The sequence below is a fragment of the Capsicum annuum genome, chromosome 1, assembly GCF_002878395.1.
Source record: "Capsicum annuum cultivar UCD-10X-F1 chromosome 1, UCD10Xv1.1, whole genome shotgun sequence".
NCBI classification, from domain to species: domain Eukaryota; kingdom Viridiplantae; phylum Streptophyta; class Magnoliopsida; order Solanales; family Solanaceae; genus Capsicum; species Capsicum annuum.
The window spans coordinates 66,854,328-66,875,737 of NC_061111.1; the positions used below are offsets into that span (position 1 = coordinate 66,854,328).

The following is a 21,410-nucleotide window of genomic DNA, read 5'->3' on the forward strand; positions in this document are numbered from 1 at the left end:
GCTTAAATTCATTCCTAAAATGTTAAGGAATAGCTTACAAAATGAATAATATTTATTCCATTATGGAAATTTTAAGATTTTGACTTTTCATTGTGTGGAAAATTGATTAACCTTTCCATCGATACCGAATTCGCCCAATTCTAACACTTGGTGACGGAGTTATGGCACCAATAGGTTGGCAGTGTATCACCTAGACCCTTAGCGCATCGTGGAGATGATCAAATTCACCTTTGTCAATTTTCAGTGGCCCTCCACGATAGTGGAGCATCGCGGAGAGAGCCAAATCCCCAATAGTCTGATTCCTGTGAAGGTCTGCGATAGTGGCGTGTCGCGTCGAGTTTTCAGGTCCCATCCAAGGTGGCAACACGATACCTCCGCATTATGCCACCAATCATTTTCCCATTTGGGATTTTTATAATGGCTTGGCATGATAGTGGCGCATCGCGTTAAGGCCAAAAATCGAGACCTCAATTTATTTTTCCAGTTTTGTTTAGGAGTTAAAGGAGGGTATTTTGGACTTTTCCCCAAACCCCAATCCATCTAAACACATGATTAAACACTTTTAGAAGCATCATATGCTAAGTTTCATCAAAATTACTCTCATCCAAAACCCTAAGATTCAACATTCACCTCCAAGAAACTCAAGACTCCACCATCCTTTTTCCAAATTATTTTAAGATTTAAGATCCCTAGACCAAAAGCTTTAAGAATCTTCATTCAAGAGCACAAATAGCATCTCAAAAAGAAACTTATTCATTTAGTTCATCATCTAAGGTATGTGGGGTTTTAACAAGGACAATCCTTTCGTCCTTGTGTCCAAAATTATATTTTTAAGCAAATTTCTTATGTTTGAGATTGGGTTTATACCCAAAATTATCTTATTGATGATTTTGAGCATGATATTTTTGAATTACAAAATTCCACGCTTGTTTTGAGTCAAATAATTCTTCTTTATGATTTTGAATACCATGAGTATGTTATGAGATATTGATTTTGGATTTTCAATTGAGTTTAAGCATATATTTATGATTCTTGATTTTTGTATTTTGATATGGTTGAAGTGTTTTCAAGAAAACCTGTTGAGCATGATGACTTAATATGAAATTTCATGAGTTTGAGACATCGGTTATTAGACCCAAATTTGAGAATTTATATTTCAAAACATGTTCTTTGAGCACCATGATATTAGTATATTTTGAGTTGAATAAAAAGTATTTGATCTTCAGATCCCCAGTTGAGTATTGGAATCCACTTTTCAGAGTTTATTTCAAATTACAAAAATATATAGCTGGTTTACATTATAAACCGTGAGATTATTTTTAAAAGTGGATTTCTAATGAGATGAGCATAGCAAATAAAAAGGGAGTAGTATTTAGCACCAAGTTAGGTATGTTTCCAAGGTTTCATACCCCAGAACTACGTGCCACCATAGAATTAAGATTAAAGTGCCCACAGAGGTAGAGATGGTGATCACTCAAGCTGAGGTTATACTCTCTAGAAAGAGTATGACACCTCTCTCCAATGTGAGGTTTTCTCCGTAGGAGGACGAGACATTGGACTCCATATAGCTCGCATGGTTTATGTTGGTTAAGAGAATCTCCCTTACAAAATAGTTTTTCCCTATAATATTATTTTCTAAATAGTTTTAAAGTATTTTCCCTAAAGTTTTAAGTCTTCCAGACTACAAATTTTGGAACAGAGAGAGTAACAAAAAAGCTTTCAGAAAAACTAAGTGTTAAGGCTCACAAGTTTTACTCAGATTATGCTTTATAAAAAGATATTAACTATAGATTTTAGCTTTCAGATTTCAAATTCAGTAGTGAGACCTTCTACACTTAGACAAAATGATTTAAAGACACAATACAAGTATAGTTTTAGAACTAAATGTTATGACTCACAAGATTTATAAAGTATGTTTTGCTTCTCATTGCTGCATATTTGAGTATTTCAAATATTCTAGCTTATGTGAGTCATTTACACTTAGCATGCATGGTTTTATAAATTATGAAGATGAGATAATTTTTTACTTATGCATTTCACCCCCATATACTTAGTACATCCTCAAAGTACTGATCCGCATATATGTCTATATGCTACATTGTCTCATAATGTAGGTATTAGCTCAGTTGTAGCATGTATACTATATTTAAACAGTTGCAGATTCCAGCCAGCAAATAAGGAGTACTCCTACTTCGGGGACTTTAGTTAGATGTTATTGATGTACTTTATTTTCTCATTCATATGTATTGATTAGTAATAGTTGGAGTCGCATCCCAGCTATCTATAGTCAGTATAGTAGAGGCTTCCCAGATGTTAATTAGAGTAAGTTATGTATTTTTAGACCGTCTTTCAGAATTTATCAGAATGTAAAAGTTATATCAATTTTGATCTTTTTTTAGATTCCACCATATTATACTTTTACACTGTAAACTCAGTGGTTTTATGCATATTATTCAGTTGCTTATAAGTTATACCAGTAGAAGGGTTAGCTTGGAATAACTTGTGGTCCTAAGCACCGTGTGACATATCGGGATAGATTTTTAGGGCATTACAAACTTGGTATCAGAGCACAAGGTTCAAGTGTCCTAGGGTGTCTGTGAAGCCGTGTCTAGTAGAGTCTTGTGAAATGGTATGGATACATCCATACTTTTAATCAAGAGGCTACGAGGCCTTTAAGAAAAGTTTCATTTTTTCCTACTCTAGATTATTTAGTAAAGTTATTTTCTCATAATCTTCTATCTAGTAATGTGTTACCCCAAAATTCCTTATCTATGTATTATTCTTTAGATAACATGATCAGCAAATTCCAATCACTCCACAGATAATATTCTCAGATTTGCTAGAAAAAGTTTTAGAAGTCACATAAAGGGCTTGAGAGGAACTCCCTAGTGTGTTAAGTCCCTTGAGTTAAAGTTATGTCTTTATCTTTATGAGTTTTTCAGTTGAGATCGAATTAGATATGCATTTAGATTCCTCATTATCCCTTCAGTACAGATAGTGCTCATGAGAGAAGATAGTATAAACCTAGATTATTTAATAGAGTTTGTATTCAAGGGATATTATGAGTTTTATTGTTATGATTTATAAATAGTAGAACCTTATTATAGTTGGAAGTATGGATATAGAAGATTAGTGATGAGAAAAGAAAGAGTGTCGATTGATAGAAAGTATAGAGATAAACTTATGCATATTAACAAGTTGTGTGAAGGTTATATGTTCTTATGTTTTAGTTTAGTGAGAGGAAGAGAAGGAGTTATTAGTTAAGGTGAATTGTTTTCTGCTTGATGTACGAAATGAGTGATTGATAGAAATTATTGTATTTGAAAGGTATGGGATATTAATGAAGTATTTGGTGGTTTAGTATCATTAATTTAGGCTTCCCTTGAGATTACAAAAAGGGGTAAATAGTAATGATGTGTAGAAGGAGGATGTGTTAATGGATTATGATAAGATATGCCATATGATTGAGATCGATTATTATTGTTATGAAGTTCTAACGGACTAGTGTTTGTTGATATTTTATTTTATTGCTTCCAAGTGAAAATTGTATGTAAGGTTGGGTTGTTGAAGTATGTTTAGCACTAAACATTAAGTTTGAACAGTTGATGATCATAAAGGTGGAAATAATGATTTCTTGGTTAGTGATGCTAGGAAGAAATCAAGTAGGCTTGAACAGTGTATATGCAAGAAGTTTGAGTTTAGTAATGTGTAATTAAGTATGATGCTATATGTATGATAAAGAAGTATGCCAAAGGTGATATGGGTTTGCATTATTTTTATATTACATATTGTGTGTGATTAGTGGTACCGTTGAGTTGCAAAGTAGAAGGGGTCTAGTTATATACATATATGATGTTCTCAATAGCTAAGTTAAGGAGATTATGGGTAGATGATATTGAGCCTTTTTGGTATAATCCTGATTCTCATGGTTTACAAATACAAGTTTAGAGATGTGATATTAGTAAGCTATGACAAGAGTAGTTTGGTTTATTAAGGTGGATGATATGCGTGTTAAGTGTTAGAATTTAAGTTTAAATACTTAAAGATTGAGCAAATAGAAATAAGAGTTGAAGCTCTAGATAGTGTGAACACATGATATGGTGATACCCAAGAAGATTCTAAGTTGGTAAGAGTTCAAGAAATTATGGGATGACTACCGGTCCATACAAAGATAGAGTTGTATCTCGGAAGGAAGTATTAGAAGTTGGTTTTACACATTTAGGTGTAATCTTTCAGAGTAAATTTATTATTTGCGTGTATTGTTGTATTCTAGACTCCAGAGTGCAGCGAGTGTAGTTCAGTTTAGAGTTTAGTGAAGAGTTCCCCAGACTTAGAGTGATGACTTAAAGTTAAGGGGAGATGATGCCAAAGTTAGATTTTCGGATTCTAGTAAGTGATGCCAGTATGTTATAGAACATCGGAAAGTGAGTATGAGGCTCAACCTATTCTTATTTTAGTATTTTTTTTCAGTTATTCCAATATTTACTCATGCCTTACGTGTCAGTTCCCTGACCATAGCTCATCTTCATATGTATAATAGAGAGTTATGTACTCTCTCAGTTCCTAGTAAGAGGAGTTCCAGTTCATCCAGCAGTTGGAATCACATTCCACAAGACAGTATGTTCAGTTCCAATACTTATGCAACACTCTTAACGATCAGCGAAATTCAGATTTATATTATGTATGTAATTAGATTAGATCTCTTTAGTGAATCCATGACGTGAATACTCTATTCCTCAGGCCTCAGTAAAGAGTCAAGTTCTGCTTAGTACCCCCTTCATGTTTTAGACCCTGGCATTCCAACCTTTCAGTGACCTCTCTAAGGTTAAGAGAGTGATGATATTTTGTAGATAGGAGAGAGTGAATGTGTTATATTGGAGAAAAAATGGTTGCATGTTTGTTTTATGTAAGTCTATAGGTGGAAAATATTGAGGTGAAGCTTTTGTGTATGACTTGGTTAGTTGAGAATACTTTATGTGTGTCTTCCTAAGAATTGACTAGTAAATGGAAGTTGTTATTGATAAAGGTATTATAGAATATGAGAAGGAAGCATTTATGTGTGTTCTTTTAGACATGCACATTTGGTTATAAAGATAGGCTTGAATATTATGTTGGTATATAAGAGGATGGGTATGTGGTGCATTAATGAATTTCTTCTAAGAGGTTGATTTAATTGTTAAACTGACAAGGAGAATCATCCTAGAATGAGTAGTTATGACAATGCTTGGGGTATTGAATCTATGTTTCAGACTAGTATATGAGGTTATGTGTTGTACCTGGTGATTCTGAGTTAGGCTTGACCTCAATGAGAAAAATTTAGTTCAGTTGGACTTTAGTGGATGGAATTATCAATGCATTTGAGAATTACTGGTTGAATCAAGCGTGTATGGTATTTGAGGGGAATAGTATAGTAAGGGAGTGTTTGATAAGTGTTTCTAAGCTTGAAAGTAATAATTTGCTTTGATTAAGGACTAGAAATTCTATCTTGACTTATGATTTATAAGTTTTGTTCAGATCATGACCAAAGTCCTTTACTCCCTAGTAGCATTAGAAGTTTCTCAAAAAGGTGTTGAAGAAATACCCCATCTGAGTATGAGCATTCAGTATGATCCAATTCATATAGCCTGTAATCCAGTTTAGTAATCAAACAAATCAGTTCTTATAGATCTCCATCGTCCCATCTAGTCGTACTACCCAATGTTTTGCAAGCAAGTCTATTCCATGAGGTAAAATGTTTGCCTTCGTGCAAATTACGAATTCAGCTTAGTATATGCATCATGCATCAGTTTCAGATTCAGCTATTAAATCATGATTCAATTCATAAGTGTTCTGCGTATCATCTTAGTCGTTTAATGCATATTATTCAGTTGCTTATGAGTTATGCCAGTAGAAAGGTTAGCTTGGGATCACTTTTTGTCCTAAGCACCGTGTGACATCTCGGGATAGATTTTTGGGGCATTACAAACTTTGTATCATCATTACAAACTTTGTATCATCTCAATATTTTCCTAGTATTTCAACCAAATTAGTATCATTCGGGGACAAACGACCCCAAGGGGGAGATGTTGTAATGTCCCGAGTATTGATATTGTAAACTTCTCTTCTTTTCCTCAAGAAATTAGATCCAGCCTACAGAAATTACTACCCCTGAGTTGACTCTCTTGTTTTGATCTCATCCATATATCTATTTTCATAAAAGTTCATGCACTCATAGATCAGTTCAGTAGCCCATTACGTTAGGATTCAGTCATACCAAATTCACCCAATTTCGACACTCGATAAAAGAGTTATAGCATATTTAGGTTGGCAGTGTGTCATCTAGACCCATAACGCATCGCAGAGATGAGTAAATTCACATTTGTCAATTTCCAATGGCCTTCTACGATAGTGTCGTATCGCCGAGAAGAAGAAATCTCCAATTATCCAATTTCAGTAAAGATCCGCGATAGTGGCGCGTCGCACCGAGTTTCCAGGTCCCATCCAAGGTGGCAACATGATACCTCCGCATTGAGCTACCAAGCACTTTTCCAGTTAGAATTTTTCCAGTGGCTTAGCGCGATAGTAATGCGTCGTGCCAAGACCAAAAATCAGGACCCCAATTTATTTTTCTAGTTTTGTTTAGGAGTTAAAGGAGGGTAGTTTGGAATTTTCCCCAACCCTCAGTCCATCCAAACACATGATTAATACCTTTTAGAAGCATCATATGCTATGTTTCATCAAAATTACTCTCATCCTAAACCCTAGGCTTCAACATTCACCTTTAAGAAACTCTAGACCACCATCCTTTTTCCAAATTATTTCAAGATTAAAGATCCCTAGACCAAAAGTTTCTAGAATCTTCATTCAAGAGCACAAATAGCATATCAAAAAGCAAGCTTATTTATTTAGTTCATCACCTAAGGTATGTGGGGTTTCAACAAGGATAGTCCTTTCTTCCTTGTGCCTAAAATTATATTTTAAAGAAAATTTCTTATGTTTGAGATTGGGTTTATACCCATAAGTATCTTATTGATGATTTTGAGCGTGATATTATTGAATTATGAAATTCCATGCTTATTTTGAGTTAAAGAATGCTTCTTTATGATTTTGAATACCACGAGTATGTTATTAGATATTCATTTTGGATTTTTGATTGAGTTTAAGCATATATTTGTGATTCTTGATTTTAGTATTTTTATATGGTTGAAGTGTTTTCAAGAAAACCTGTTGAGCATGATGATTTACTATGATATTTCAAGAGTTTAGGACATGGGTTATTAGACCCTAATTTGAGATTTATATTTCAAGAACTTGTGCTCTGAGCACTCTAAGATTAGTATATTTTGAGTTGAATAAAAAGTATTTGATCCTCAAATCCCCAATTGAGTTTTGGAATCCACTTTTCTGAGTTTATTTCAAATTTTAGATATATATAGTTAGTTTACATTATAAACCATGAGATTGTTTTTAAAAGTGGATTTCCAATGAGATGAGTGTAGCAAATAAAAAAGAAAGTAGTATTTAGCACCGAGTTGGGTATATTTCCAAGGTTTTATACCCCAGAAATGCGTTCCACCATAGGATTGAGATTAAAGTTCCCATAGAGGTAGATATAGTGATCACTTAACCTAAGGTTATACTCCCTTGTAAGAGTATGACACTTCTCCCCAACGTCAGGTTTCCTCCTTTGGAGGATGAGATGTTGGACTCTATGTAGCTCTCATGGTTTATGTCGGTTAAGAGAACCTCCCTTGCAGAACAGTTTTTTCCTATAATAACCTTTTCAAAATAGTTTTAAAGTATTTTCCCTAAAGTTTTAAGGCTTTCAGACTACAGATTCTAGAATAGAAAGAGAAACAAAAAGATTTCAAAAAATTAAGTGTTAAGGCTCCAAAGTTTTACTCAGATTATGCTTTATAAGAAGATATTAACTGCACATTTTGGCTTTCAAATTTCATATTCAATAGTGAGTCCTTCTACACTTAGACAGAATGATTTAAAGGGAGAATACAAGTATAGATTTAAAACTAAATGTTATGGCTCAAAGATTTATAAAGTATGTTTTGCTTCTCATTGATACATATTTTAGTATTTTAGATATTTCAGCTTATGTGAGTCATTTACACTTAGCATGGATGGTTTTATAAATTATGATGATGAGATAATGTTTTACTTATATATTTCACTCCCATATACTTAGTACATCCTCAAAGTACTGATCAACATATATGTCTATGTGCTACATTGTCTTATATTGTAGGTATCAACTCAGTTGTAGCACGTATACTATATTCAGACAGTTGTAGATTCCCACTAGCAGATGAGAAGTCCTCCTACTTCGGGAACTTTAGTTAGATGTTATTGATGTACTTTATTTTCTCACTCATATGTATTGATTAGTGATAATTGGATTCGCATCCCAGCTATCTTTAGTCAGTATAGTATAGGCTTCACAAATGTCAGTTAGAGTCAGTTATATATTTTTAGACCCTCTTTCAGACTTTATCAGAATGTAAAAGTTATATCAGTTTTGTTTTTTTTTCAGATTCCACCATTATTATGCCTTCGCATAGTAAACTTAGTCGTTTTATGCATATCATTTAGTTGCTTATGAGTTATGCCAGTAGAAGGGTTAGCTTGAGATCACTTGTGGTCCTAAGAATCGTGTGAAGTCTCGGATCATATTTTTTTGGCGTTACAGCCTACAACATGAAGTGGCAGTCTCAGCCGTGGAATGCACAACAACAAATTCAACTGCCACCAGCTCCACCAAATCAGTCAACTGGCAACGTGGAGGAGATGATGAAATAACTCTTGGCTAGTCAAGCACAATTGAATGTGGACATAAAAAGTCAACAAGAAAAATTAAAGAATCAGTAAGAAACACAGAGAAACTTAGAGTTGCAGTTGGGGTAGTTACAATAAGCATTGAATACTAGGACTCAAGGTGGTTTGCCAAGAGATACAAAAAATACAAAACAAGTTATGACAATCACTTTGAGGATTGGCAAAGAGATTCATGGAAAACCTCCAAAAGTAACTAAGGAGATAGATGTAGATTTGAATCCCATATAGGTATCCAAAAAAGTTGCTAAAAATTAGAGCAAGTCTGAGTAATCAAAAGAAAAAGATAATGAAAAAGTGAAGAAGATCCCACAACTACCCTTTCTACAAAAGCGTATGAAGGCAAAGGAGGATGCGATTTTTAAGAAGTTTTTTTACACATTCAAAGAGCTTTACATTAACCTTCCTCTTTTAGATGTTTTGCAGGGTATGCCCAAGTATGCTAAGTACTTAAGATATATGGTCCCTAATATGCTACGTACTTAAGAGATATGGTCCCTAAAAATGTAAAGTTATAGGAAATGGAAACAGTAACACTCACTAAAGAGTGTAGTTTTGTGGTTACTCAAAAGATGCCGAAAAAGCTTAAGGACCTAGGGAAGTTTACTCCCATCATTAAGATTGGCAACAACGAGGTTGTGAAGGCACTTAGTGATTTAGGGTCAAGTATCAACTTGATATCCTTTATCTCTTTTCAACATATTGGGTTTTGGGAAGCCTAGACCGAGCTATGTACTACTGCATCTATAAAACAGGACCATAGCTCCTCCGAAAGGAATGATAGAGGATGTCCTCATAAATATTGGTAAATTTAATATTCCTTCTAGCTTTATTATTCTAGATTTTTAGGCAGACGGATAGTTACCAATCATCTTGGGACGTCTATTTTTAGAGAAAGTTGGATCTTTAATTGATGTAAGAGAGGATGCATTCACAATGAGGTTGGAGGATGAAGAGGTTATTTTTAAGTTTACAAGCCACTGAACATACTATCCCACTATAAAGACTTGTGCATTATTACTGTTATTGAAGGGGATAAGTGTGGGGTGATTAGTATGCCAAAAACCTTTTTGAACTACCTCATGAGCTACTTAAGCCACAACCACCACAACCCTAATGTATGTAAATTACTGAGTTGAAAAGGCTAAAGTCAAAAATATGTTGCTCTTGAGAAGACATGCCCAAGAGGAGTAAAAAGAATAAGAAAATGAAGACCAAGTGAGAGAATAAGAAGGAAAGATAATGACTAAGTCATTTGTTGGGTCATGACGCAACACTAAATCAGGTGCTGCTTGGGAGGCAACACAACTTAAGCAGGTATGTTTTATTTTAAGTTTTTTTATTTCACGTAGTTTTTTGGTTTTGATTGAATTACAAGTTAATGAAAAGTCTGAGTACCAGACACTGAGCTAAGGAGCATAGCAAAGACTGAGTATGGGGTTCCCAGATCCTTTTGATGCAAAAATATGCTACTGGATAGACCTAGAGGCCTCAGGAAGTATTTCTATCTCTTATTTTAAATGTTCACTTTGGGGACAAAATAGATTTTTAAGTGTGGGATGGAGAAATTCCTAATTTTTGCCTCAATTTTAATTTTTTTTTGTGTAAGATATTCTTGTTGGTGCTATTTTTGATTACATGGTGCAAGTGTTTTAATTGTAAAAATATGTTGATTGTTGTGAATTACTATTGTTGAGACTCCTAGGCTCATGCTTATGACACTTGTACTTGTTTGCTTAAAACTAAATTCATGCTAGTGCTTAGTTAACAGTCTATGATAATCCTATGTGAGTTGAACATGTACCATGTCTGATGTAAGGTGTTTGTATATTCCTTGTTGCATGTGATTTCTAGAACTTACCTGATGTGTGTGTAAAGCGAAATAAAGAGTGTGGGTTGAGGAGATGATATAGGCATTTCTTTGATAGCCTTTTTTCATACCTTCTTTTTGACCTACCATTGTGCTTATCCTAGTTATCCCTATTGATCCTTTAACTTTTTGTTTGACAGTCGCATATGTAGTCTAATCCCTTCTTTGATTAATCAAAATTTTATATAAAAGCTCCAAGGTGCTTTAATAAAAATTAATTAAGGAGTTAAAAATTAAGAGGAGAAAATGTGAAATTGAAGCCCCCAAAGAGATAGTTATTGGTGTTCAAAAGAATTGTTATGTGTTGTGTGGGGAGTTGAGTAATGAAAAAGAATAAAAATTTATTCAAATTTAATGAGTTGAGAATAAAATACTTCCACCATAGTGAATGTAAAGGAGCTTAATAAGATGGGGTGAAAAACAAATGAATGAGGTAGACAAAAATGGTGTAATTTGGTTGTTAGAGATTGGTTTTAACTGTAAAAAAAGTAGTTTATTAAAGCACTTAGGGAAGATAGTCACTATTAAGCCAAAATATTTCCTACCCATCCCTTAGCCTACATTACAACCTGAAAAAGACCTAATTGATCGCGAAGTTCATCATTCTTGTATCAATTGAGCACTACACTAAGGGCAAGCCTATGGTTCATTGTGTTTAATTTGTGAAATCTTTGTGACAGCGAGGGAAATTTGATTCTTGTACCCATTATGTTATAAATTGTAAAATTATGAGTGATTATGGGTAACTCTCTTTTGTAAGGGTACATGTTTGATAAATGTGGGAGATTTGTATGATGTCCTTGATTGAACGACAAGCATGATTTATCCAACTAAGTGAGTCAGTTCATGAGGCTAGGATGTTTGGAGTAGTGTTCATGAGTTGTCAATTATGTTTGTAACATGCGTAGTGTAGAAACTTGCATTCATGTAGTCATTGTAGTATTATCTTCAGTGTCTTGCATTGAGTATAATTGTAGAGTCACCTCAACTTATAATCCTTAGAGTTAAGAGTTGTTTATGGATGAATAAGGCTTTCAGTCTAGGGCGGTGATGTTGGGAGTATTTGTGCATGCTAGTATTACTATTCTAGCTTATTTAGCCTTATTTTTAGCATAATTCATGTGATTTATGTGTGATAATGATATAAACAAGGATATAAGTGTGCAAGGACGTGATTATAATGGTCAGAGTGTTTTTCAAACAAGTTTGAACTTAATTGAGTCATTTCAAGTTTAATCAAGAAAACTAGTTTTACTAGCTTGAGATAGGTGTTTGTCTAGTTAGTTTCGATGGATTCTAGTGTGTTTAAGGAGTTATAAATGGTTTTGATGTGTATTTATGAGTGTAATAACTTGTTTGTAATGGGAAAAGTTTAATTGGATTAAGTTAAGAGTCGGAGCGATAAGTTGAAGATCGATGGAACTAGCCTTATCTTAGCTCTTGTTTTATTCATCATTGTGGATATTATGTTGTCATGATCTCTAATATGTGGGGTGAGATTATGTAGCAAGATTTGTGAGTTGAATATGGTGATATATTGATGATAAAAAGGCTTGAAATTCATAGGAAATACACTACAAAAGGCATGGAAAAAAGATAGGACGTTCAACACTTAGAATTTATTTTGGAGGCTAATTCCAGTGAGCTAACACGATATGGACATGACGCACCACTCTATAAATGATATAATAAATGCCTCACTTTGGATACAACAACGAGATTATCAACGCGTCGCGTTGGATAGTTCAACCACGACCAAAATAAAATTCTATTTATACACGGCTCGGGCTTTGTCTTATTATTAACAAATTACATGCACACATTTTGAGGAGTTTGGTGAGAATATAATAGAAATCTGATGAAATATATTAATCCTACAAAGTTTAGAATTATTTTATTATATATGCATATTTTGTGGGAATCTTGTATAGGGGATAATTCTTGAATTGCTTGGACGTAGTGGAGAAAAAAAGGAGGTTATTGCACGCTATTTTAGGTTGTCATTTCTTTATTTAGCTTTTAATTATATCATAACATGTATTCAATTATTTGGATCGTGATTATGAATATTATTGGCTAAATTCTCTCTTTTCCGGGTTAAAGCCAAGAACATGAGAACTATTGTTTCGAATTAATTTGGTTTAATTTTGCTAATCATTATTGGTTGTTTGTTTATTCTTGATTTAACTATTTTGAGGCTTGATCACCCTTAGAATACATCAATTGTCAATCTTGTGATCTCGGGAGAGGGAATAGGGCGATAGAACATGGGAATAAACAAAGTATGGTTTGTATTCTTTTATAAAGTAAGGAGTTCAAATTAGTGTCCAGTATAGGGATGTACTTAGATGTCTTACTTGATTCACACGTAGGATGTTAGGTTAAAGAACTTAATTGGATAATTACATCCCCGATCAATGATGTAGTTGTAATGTCCAAAATAGGTAAATGGTTAGAGGCTGGGAGACCATGATCATGCAATTAAACCTACGAATCAACATCCAAGATAAGCAAGTTAATGAATGAAGTTCAATAGCATAGTATGATTGTTCAATATGGTTTAACCTTGGGTTTTCTCGTATTGATTGTTTCATGACCTTTATTTTACGTTTTCTTTCCTTTACTTTAGTTTACAATATTTCAAACTCTATTTTGGTTACCTTTTCATCAAATTAAGCTTAGAAGTTAAGCTAGAATTGAATCGTTGTTATATCAAGTCCTTGTGGGATCGATACTTGGCTTCTTGAAGGACACTTTACTTCTTGATAAACCATGTACACTTGCGTGTGTGCTTGGGTGCTGTCAAGTACTCAATCCACTAACCATCTTTGGATGCTGTATCTATACATGATATAGGGTTTGAAGGCAATCTTACTTTTCTTACGTACTGCCAGGTGGATCGGCTTGATTCATCAGTCATTTGCGATGAAGTGATGAGCTTCCATTTTCCAAAAGGTGTAATCATTCCATCTTTCCCCTTTCATTAATTATAATTAATGAGTTCACAGTAACATTATCATTGTCATAATTATTTTCATTGTTAGGGCCGGGGGCATGTCCCAACTTAAATTGTTTTCAGATTTCTAGAGGCCTTGTGGATGTTCCTGTGGATTGGCTTTTTATGTTGACATGCTTAAATGACATTGATTTGTTACTCTTATTATCTCGTTATATGTTTGAATTTCAGCTGCTACTAAGAGTGTTATATCCTATTTGGCTAGGCAAAAAGGAGGTGGTCTCCGGTCTTCGACAGACATGAGATACCCGTCATTGTTAGTCCCTAGTTTGAGTCGTGACATGTTTTGCGAAATATTTGTATGCGTAATTAGTTAATATTTCTATAAATGAGCATCTAAGTGTTAAATTAATTGTTTATAATTTCTAAGGTACCACGAAGCTAGGGATCATAGGCCAAAAACATTGAGCAAAGAATGATAAAATCTTGATATTTTAGGCTTAAAAGCGTGCCACACTCCCTAGCAACCACTTTATGGGCGTGCCATACCATTAGTGTCAAACCAAACTTGTCTTTCCGGTAAGCTTCTATGATTTCAACATGCCATGTAGCCTAGGCACCGCGATAAGGGCGTGGCAAGGAGGCCTGTCAAAAACGGCTAATTGTGGCCTACTATAAATAGGACACTCAAACTCTTTGGTAAATATCTTGCACGGCTTGTGGGGATTGAAACAAAATTAAGGAGGCTTTAATTAGGGCTTTTAATCCTTTCTTTTAGTTTACATTTGGATTAGTACATGAATTTTATCACTATGATTCTTTGTAAGGCCATGAGTGGGTAAACACCTTATCTAGAGTGAAGGCCAAGAATATGAGTACTTTTCCTTACAGTTAAGTTGGTTTATGTTATTATCATTATTGGTTTTTATATTTCCTTGTTTTAACTATTATACAAATTTACGACCCTTAGAATAAATGCATATTTCTATCGTGGGCCCAAAAGAAGGAACAATAGAATAGAATCTAAGATATATGGGATGGGGTCATAATCATTTAAGGGATTAAAGTTATGATTTGTGATTAGGATATGAACATACATAACTCACTCTATTCGGTTCATAAATAAAAAGAAAAACAAACGCATTTAGCTTAGTTCTTGTATCCCTACTCAATGATATAGTTGTGAGGTAGAGTTGGACAGTTGATTATAGGTTCAAAAGACCGTAATCATGTTATCAACCCTGTGAATCAACAACCAATATAAGTAACTAAACTGATAAAGTTATATAGCTAAGTAGGATTGCTCGTAGTGCTTTGACCCTGGGTTTCTCCCAATTATTGTCCAAGAACCTTACTTCACCACATTTTTCTACTTTTACTTTTAATTTTCAATTGATAAACTTTATTGGATGCTTTAGAACTTGTTTAATCTTCTTAGTGAGACTATAATAGGATATTGTTGAGCACAAGTCCTTGTGGGATCGATACCTATCTTTCTAAAGGCCATTTTACTATTTGGTCAACCATGTACACTTACGTGTATGATTGGATAAAATACTACCTCTATCTATAGAGTCGAGTCATAGAGGTTGCTTTGTGTTTGATCAGGTTGTCCATTTAGTCAAGGACTATCAATTCTTTGCTTTCAATCCTACTCCCATATCAGTAGTGAGAGGTAGAGGGGCTACTAGAGGTGAACAACGCATAGGTAATGGTGCTAGTGGTGGTGGTCGTGAGCTACTTAGTTGGGTAGTGGTTACAAATAGTGCTATGTTATGCCTTGCAGAGAAGAGATAGAGGCTTCCAATGTTGTTATCACAAGTGTCCACTACAAGAAATGTGCTTAGTACCTGGGGATTTTCATAAGGATAATGTGGTAAAATCCCCAAGTAATTTGACTACCTGCGGATTTTCTTATCAATTAGAATCCAAAGGAAATACCTTCGTAGGTAATTATTACCTGCAGATTTATAAAATCCCTAGGTAATTTAGCTGCAAAAATAAATCCGCAGGTATGTTATTTGCGAATTTATTTGCGATTAACCATCAAAATTTTGTATGAATTATTTGGTAAAATTTCATAAAAAGGGATTTTAACTGCGGATTTCCACGAAAAATTCACAAATTATTCCCCACGAAGATTTCCAAGTAAATCCCTAGGTAATTTAACTGCGAAAATAAATTCACAGGTACATTATTTGTGAATTTATTTGCGATTAAACATTAATATTTAGCATGAGTGATTTGGTAAAATTTCATAAAAAAGTATTTTACCTGCGGATTTTCAAAAAAAAATTCCCAAATTATTCCCCACGAAGATTTCCAAGTAAATCCCTAGGTAATTTAGCTGTGAAAATAAATTTGCAGGTATGTTATTTGCAGATTTATTTGCGATTAACCATCAAAATTTTGCATTAATTATTTGGTAAAATTCTTATGAATATTTATGAAACTATTCCGCCAAAAAATTCATATGAAATTCCCCAAGTAAATCTGTAAGAACAAAATTTTTCATGAAAATTTTCATGAATATTTAGCATGAACATCCCCATGAAAATTTCAAAGTAATAATTCACACGTAAATTACTAAAAACATTTCACAATGAATCAAAAATTATTCAAAACCTTCAATAATTCTCAAAAACATCATTCAATATAAATCTAATATTAAACCCTTACAGCTAAGCAAAAAAACATAATTCAAAACATCCATATCAATAGTGTATGATTCTTAAGTGGTACAAAACAAAATATGTTAAACTTGAATCCTCAATACAACTACCAACCATTAGGGTCAGAATAATTTCCATTTACATTATCAGGATTATCATTTTTATTCACTTCGTCAGAGCCACCATTACTTTCATCCTCATAAGCTTGGTTGTCTTTTTGAGATGGACATTCATCAGTTGCAGATGATTTCTTGTATACATGCTTAATCAAAAAGTCTAATTCCTTTCTCATCCTCCTTCCACAATTGATGCAGTTTGAGCAGGTAATATTTCTTGTTTCTTTCTTTCAAACTCATTCTGCATAAGAATATGTTAATTTAGGCCATAAAAAGTGCGATAAATACATTATAAGCATAAATTACATGATATTATAATATCAAATAAAATCATAACAATCAACAAATATAAACATGTATATATTAGCATATAAAGCATCATAAACTCAAAGTTGATTTTTCAGATTATTGTGACTATTGTTATGACTTGTTCCATTAAAATAACAGAGGATGAAATTAGAAGAATAAGAGAACAAGAGCAAGGGTTCAAGTGGTGCCATGTATTTAACACTTAATGTGAAGAAAACTCTTTTCTTATTTCTTAGAACTCCATACCTGGTCAAATGAATTATACTAGGTACACTGCAATGGATTATACATTGTCAGGTACACTGCAGTGGATTGTACGGGAAGATTTACTCAATGAAAAATTCTCAAAGTAGAGACCTTTTCATAAAACCAAACAAATTTATTTTGTAACTATACTTTATTATTTTCAAATTATTAGTACACATTTCAAGTGACTATACTTAACCATTTTCAAGTCACAAGTTCACAATTTCAAGTAACTACACTTAACCATTTTCAAGTCACAAGTTCACAATTTCAAGTAATTACACTTAATCATTTTCAAGTCACTACACTTAATAATTTTCAATAACTTATTCAAATTTCAAGTCACTAGTATACATTTCAAGTCACTACACTCAAACCATTTTCAAATAGCTAATTGACATTTCAAGTCACTATACTTAACCATTTTCAAGTAACTACACTTAACCATTTTCAAGTCACTAGTACACATTTCAAGTCACTACACTTGACCATTTTCAAGTAACTAATTCACATTTCAAGTCACTGCACTTAACCATTTTCAATTCACTAGTACACATTTCAAATCACTACACTCGACCATTTTCAAATAACTAATTCACATTTCAATTAACTAGTCTTTAACAATTTTCAAGTCACTAGTACACGTTTCAAGTCACTATACTTAACCATATTTTCAAATAACTACCACTGCTAGAAAAAACAAGAAAAGCGACCATAAAAACTGCTTTTCCTATTTTCACTTCAAGTCGCTAATTCACTTCACAAGTACCAAACTAAACTAAATTTAAAACAAAAATTCACATTTCAAATACCTACACTTAAACATTTTCAAGTCACTGATTCACTTCACAAGTTGCCAAACTAAACTAAATTCAAAATAAAAGTTCACATTTCAAGTACCTACACGTAAAAATTTTCAAGTTGCTAATTCACTTCTCAAGTGACCATGTACTTTACTAAATTCAAAACAAAAGTTCACATTTCAAATACCTACACTTAATGCTGGTCCAATAGTTACTTGATAGGCAGGAGCAACACCCAGGACATGATAAAGAACCTACAAAATCACCAAGATAAACAATCAGAAATATATATATATATATATGATAATCAAGCTATACACAACCAAGAAGTTGTAGTGATCGTAACTGCGAGCATTTGAACTCTAGGTAGGGGTAAGAACGAATCCAAATGAAAAAATACTATCTTGAGAACATCATCATGAAGTCTGGTCTTCTTATGAGATAACAATATTCTCTCCATTATCTATGCATGTAACAAAAAGAAAAAATATATATCAGAAAATGTTGGTGTCTCAGTGGCAAGGAAAAACTAGAAAAGTAAAGTTGACATGATCAGACCACAAACTTACAGGGAAAACAAAAGTAAATTAATCCACAGGGAGAGGCCCAATTTTGCAGGAGATGGATAAACCGTTTGTTACACACTCAAAGAGACCAGGCCTTCCATTTGATACCTCTTCACCAGCAGAAGGAATTTGACCCCATAAGACATTAGCATCCGTTGACATAATTAACCTTAAGGTTGTTGCAATCTTAAGAGCCTAGTTATAAAGTGGAGTAGCAAAACACTTTGTAAGCTTCACGAGGGTTTCATACGCCACATCACCAACTATTGGTAACCGTAGTAGAGGATTGATAAACTTCACCTAGTTATCAGATTAAATAAAAGAGTTAAAGACAACAACATACAAGGGTATGACCCTTAAAAGTACAACCCACACACAAGAACAGTTACATAAGGGCACAAATTCCTTTTCCCTTGTTAATATAGGCACATGGAATTAAATTCAAAACAAAAGTTCACATTTCAAGTACCTACACTTAAACATTTTCAAGTCACTAATTTACTTCTCATGTGACCACACTTTGCTAAATTCAAAGCACAAATTCACATTCCAAGTACCTACACTTAAACATTTTCAAGTCATTAATTCACTTCTCAAGTGACTATGTACTTTACTAAATTCAAAACAAAAGTTCATATTTTAAGTACCTACACTTAAACAAATCGAAGTCACTAATTCACTTCTCAAGTGACCATGTACCTTACTAAATTCAAAAAAAAAAACTTCACCTATCAAGTACCTACACTTAAACATTTCAAGTCACTAATTCACTTCACAAGTTACCAAACTAAACTAAATTCAAAACGCAAGTTCATATTTCAATTACCTACACTTAAACAAATCGAAGTCACTAATTCACTTCTTAAGTGACCATGTACCTTACTAAATTCAATACAAAAGTTCACATTTAAAGTACCTACACTTAATGCATTTCAAGTCACTAATTCACTTCACAAGTTCCCAAACTAAACTAAATTTAAAACCCAAGTTCACATTTTAATTACCAAATCTTAAACAAATCTAAGTCACTAATTCACTTCTCAAGTGACCATGTACCTTACTAAATTCGAAACAAAAGTTCTCCAATATGCCCAAACTTCTTACAATATTCACATATTGTAGGATTCCAATCGTAAGCCACTTTCTGAATAATCACATTCCCTTTCTAATTATGAAACAAAACTTCTCCAGGCAATTTTATATCAACTCTAACCTCCTCTAGTGATCTAACAAAGTTCAACCCATCTAATCAAAGTTCAAACTAAATTCCCCAGGCAGTTCTTACCTCCTCTAGTAATCTAACAAAGTTCAAACTAAATACAGCAGGTAATTCTTACCTTGTGAATTCCATGTCAAACGACCAAGCCTTGACAATGAGTGGTTTATAATCAAAATGATAAATCCCTTCTTGGATTACATCATTCTTCCCCACTTCACTGTCAAACAAGACCATGATAAATCTAAACCTAATTAATTCCATATTTTTCTTAAATGCATTGAATATAGCAATTTAGCACTACAAATGGAGGATGTGCTCCAAATACATAACATACAATTGAGTTTTTGCCAATATTCAATTTCTGAACTGATGCCAACTATATTAATAGCCCTAGTTAATAGATCACCCACACTAACTGGATCTACATTTTCCAATTTAAATCTCACATTAGAATTTTTTTGAGATGTCAGAGATATCCCATAGATTGCTAGTTTTGCTAGTGCTTTTAGTAGTAATTGTCATTTACGCCTCAACCTTATCAGTCCAAGACAATTTTCCGCTATCCATCTTCTGAGTTACACTTGCCCACTCTTTCAATCGTGCTTTCATCGGCTTACTTAGTCTCTGACTTGGCCCTAATTCCCTTTTCTGTGACCCCAGGTCTTGGATCACCTATGTTGGACCATTGAAACCCATAATCATCAAGGTCATAGATAAAATCTTCATTATATTTTCCCCCACAATTGCTCCTCCCAACTGAGTAGATGAGCTCCCACTATATTAGTACCTTCACTCAAATTATCATCGAAATTAGTAGTTTTGGCCATCTCTTTATGGTGGGTGCATGATAAGGCTATCATGCTCCAAGAGAAACAAAGTATTTCGGACTTGCCGGCGGTGCGGCTCACTGGAGCGTTGTGTTCACCGGTGATTGACCTTAAAGAGAGAAGAGAGAACGGATAGAAAAGGTGCAACTCATTTTTGCAAAAATAGAAAAATGATTTAGCGTTTTAGGTATTAGGGTGTTATATGTATGAACAATAAGATTTAATCTCAGCCGTCGATTGCATGAGATTAACGGTTGTGATTAAAATTAAGAATGGGATGAAAAATTGATTTAAAAAAAAAAAATTAGGCTAGAATTGGCATTAATTGGATATAAAAAATGATTAAGAATCAAACAGATTGAGAAATTGAATTGAATTAGGTATGCTATTTTAATAAATATATTACTGACGTAATAATAAAAACTGAAGTATTGCCCCACGAGGGTACAATATACGCAGACCATACCACTGAGGTAAATAGGTTGTTTCCAATAGAGCCTCGGTTCAAGAAAAATAGTCTGAAGCTGTTCAATTTCAAGAAAAATATTAGTAAAATTTGATTTAATATTGACTGTTAATCAAATATAATGAACAATTAAGATTAGAATTGAGGAGATAAGTCAAATTGGGATTAGATATTAGGTTTAAAAAATTGAATTGGGGATTTCAATTGAGTCAAATTAAACGCAATTAACACAAATTGAGTATAAAATGGTTAGAATTTAAATAAATTAGGAAAATTGAATTGAATTAGGTTGATATTTAATAAATATATTAACTATATAAAATTAATATAAAAAAATAAATAAAATTATTATTTTTAATAATTGAGTAGACTGTTATTTAATGAATGTAGGAAAGCCGTAATAATAACAACAACAACAATAACAATAATAATAGACAATGTTTATAAATTATGGGCATGTATACTCGCGGAGAAGATTTAATAAATATAATAACTATATAAATTAATATAAATATAAATTATTTGTTAATTAGTAGG

General features: G+C 33.3%; 1 long non-coding RNA gene across 3 annotated transcripts; it reads right to left on the reverse strand.

Annotated features, from left to right (window-relative positions):
- Nucleotides 1-16,254: 16,254 nt before the first annotated feature.
- Nucleotides 16,255-20,561, reverse strand: LOC107855632. Of its 3 annotated transcripts, none has more exons than XR_007047622.1 (5): nucleotides 20,115-20,561; nucleotides 18,365-18,661; nucleotides 18,142-18,258; nucleotides 17,987-18,049; nucleotides 16,255-16,678 (listed from the first exon to the last, which is right to left on the reverse strand). It is a non-coding gene; the product is annotated as an uncharacterized LOC107855632 (long non-coding RNA). The 3 variants fall into 3 exon arrangements; XR_001670311.2 differs by having other exon boundaries at nucleotides 20,027-20,561; XR_001670310.2 differs by having other exon boundaries at nucleotides 17,983-18,049; nucleotides 20,027-20,561.
- Nucleotides 20,562-21,410: the final 849 nt, after the last annotated feature.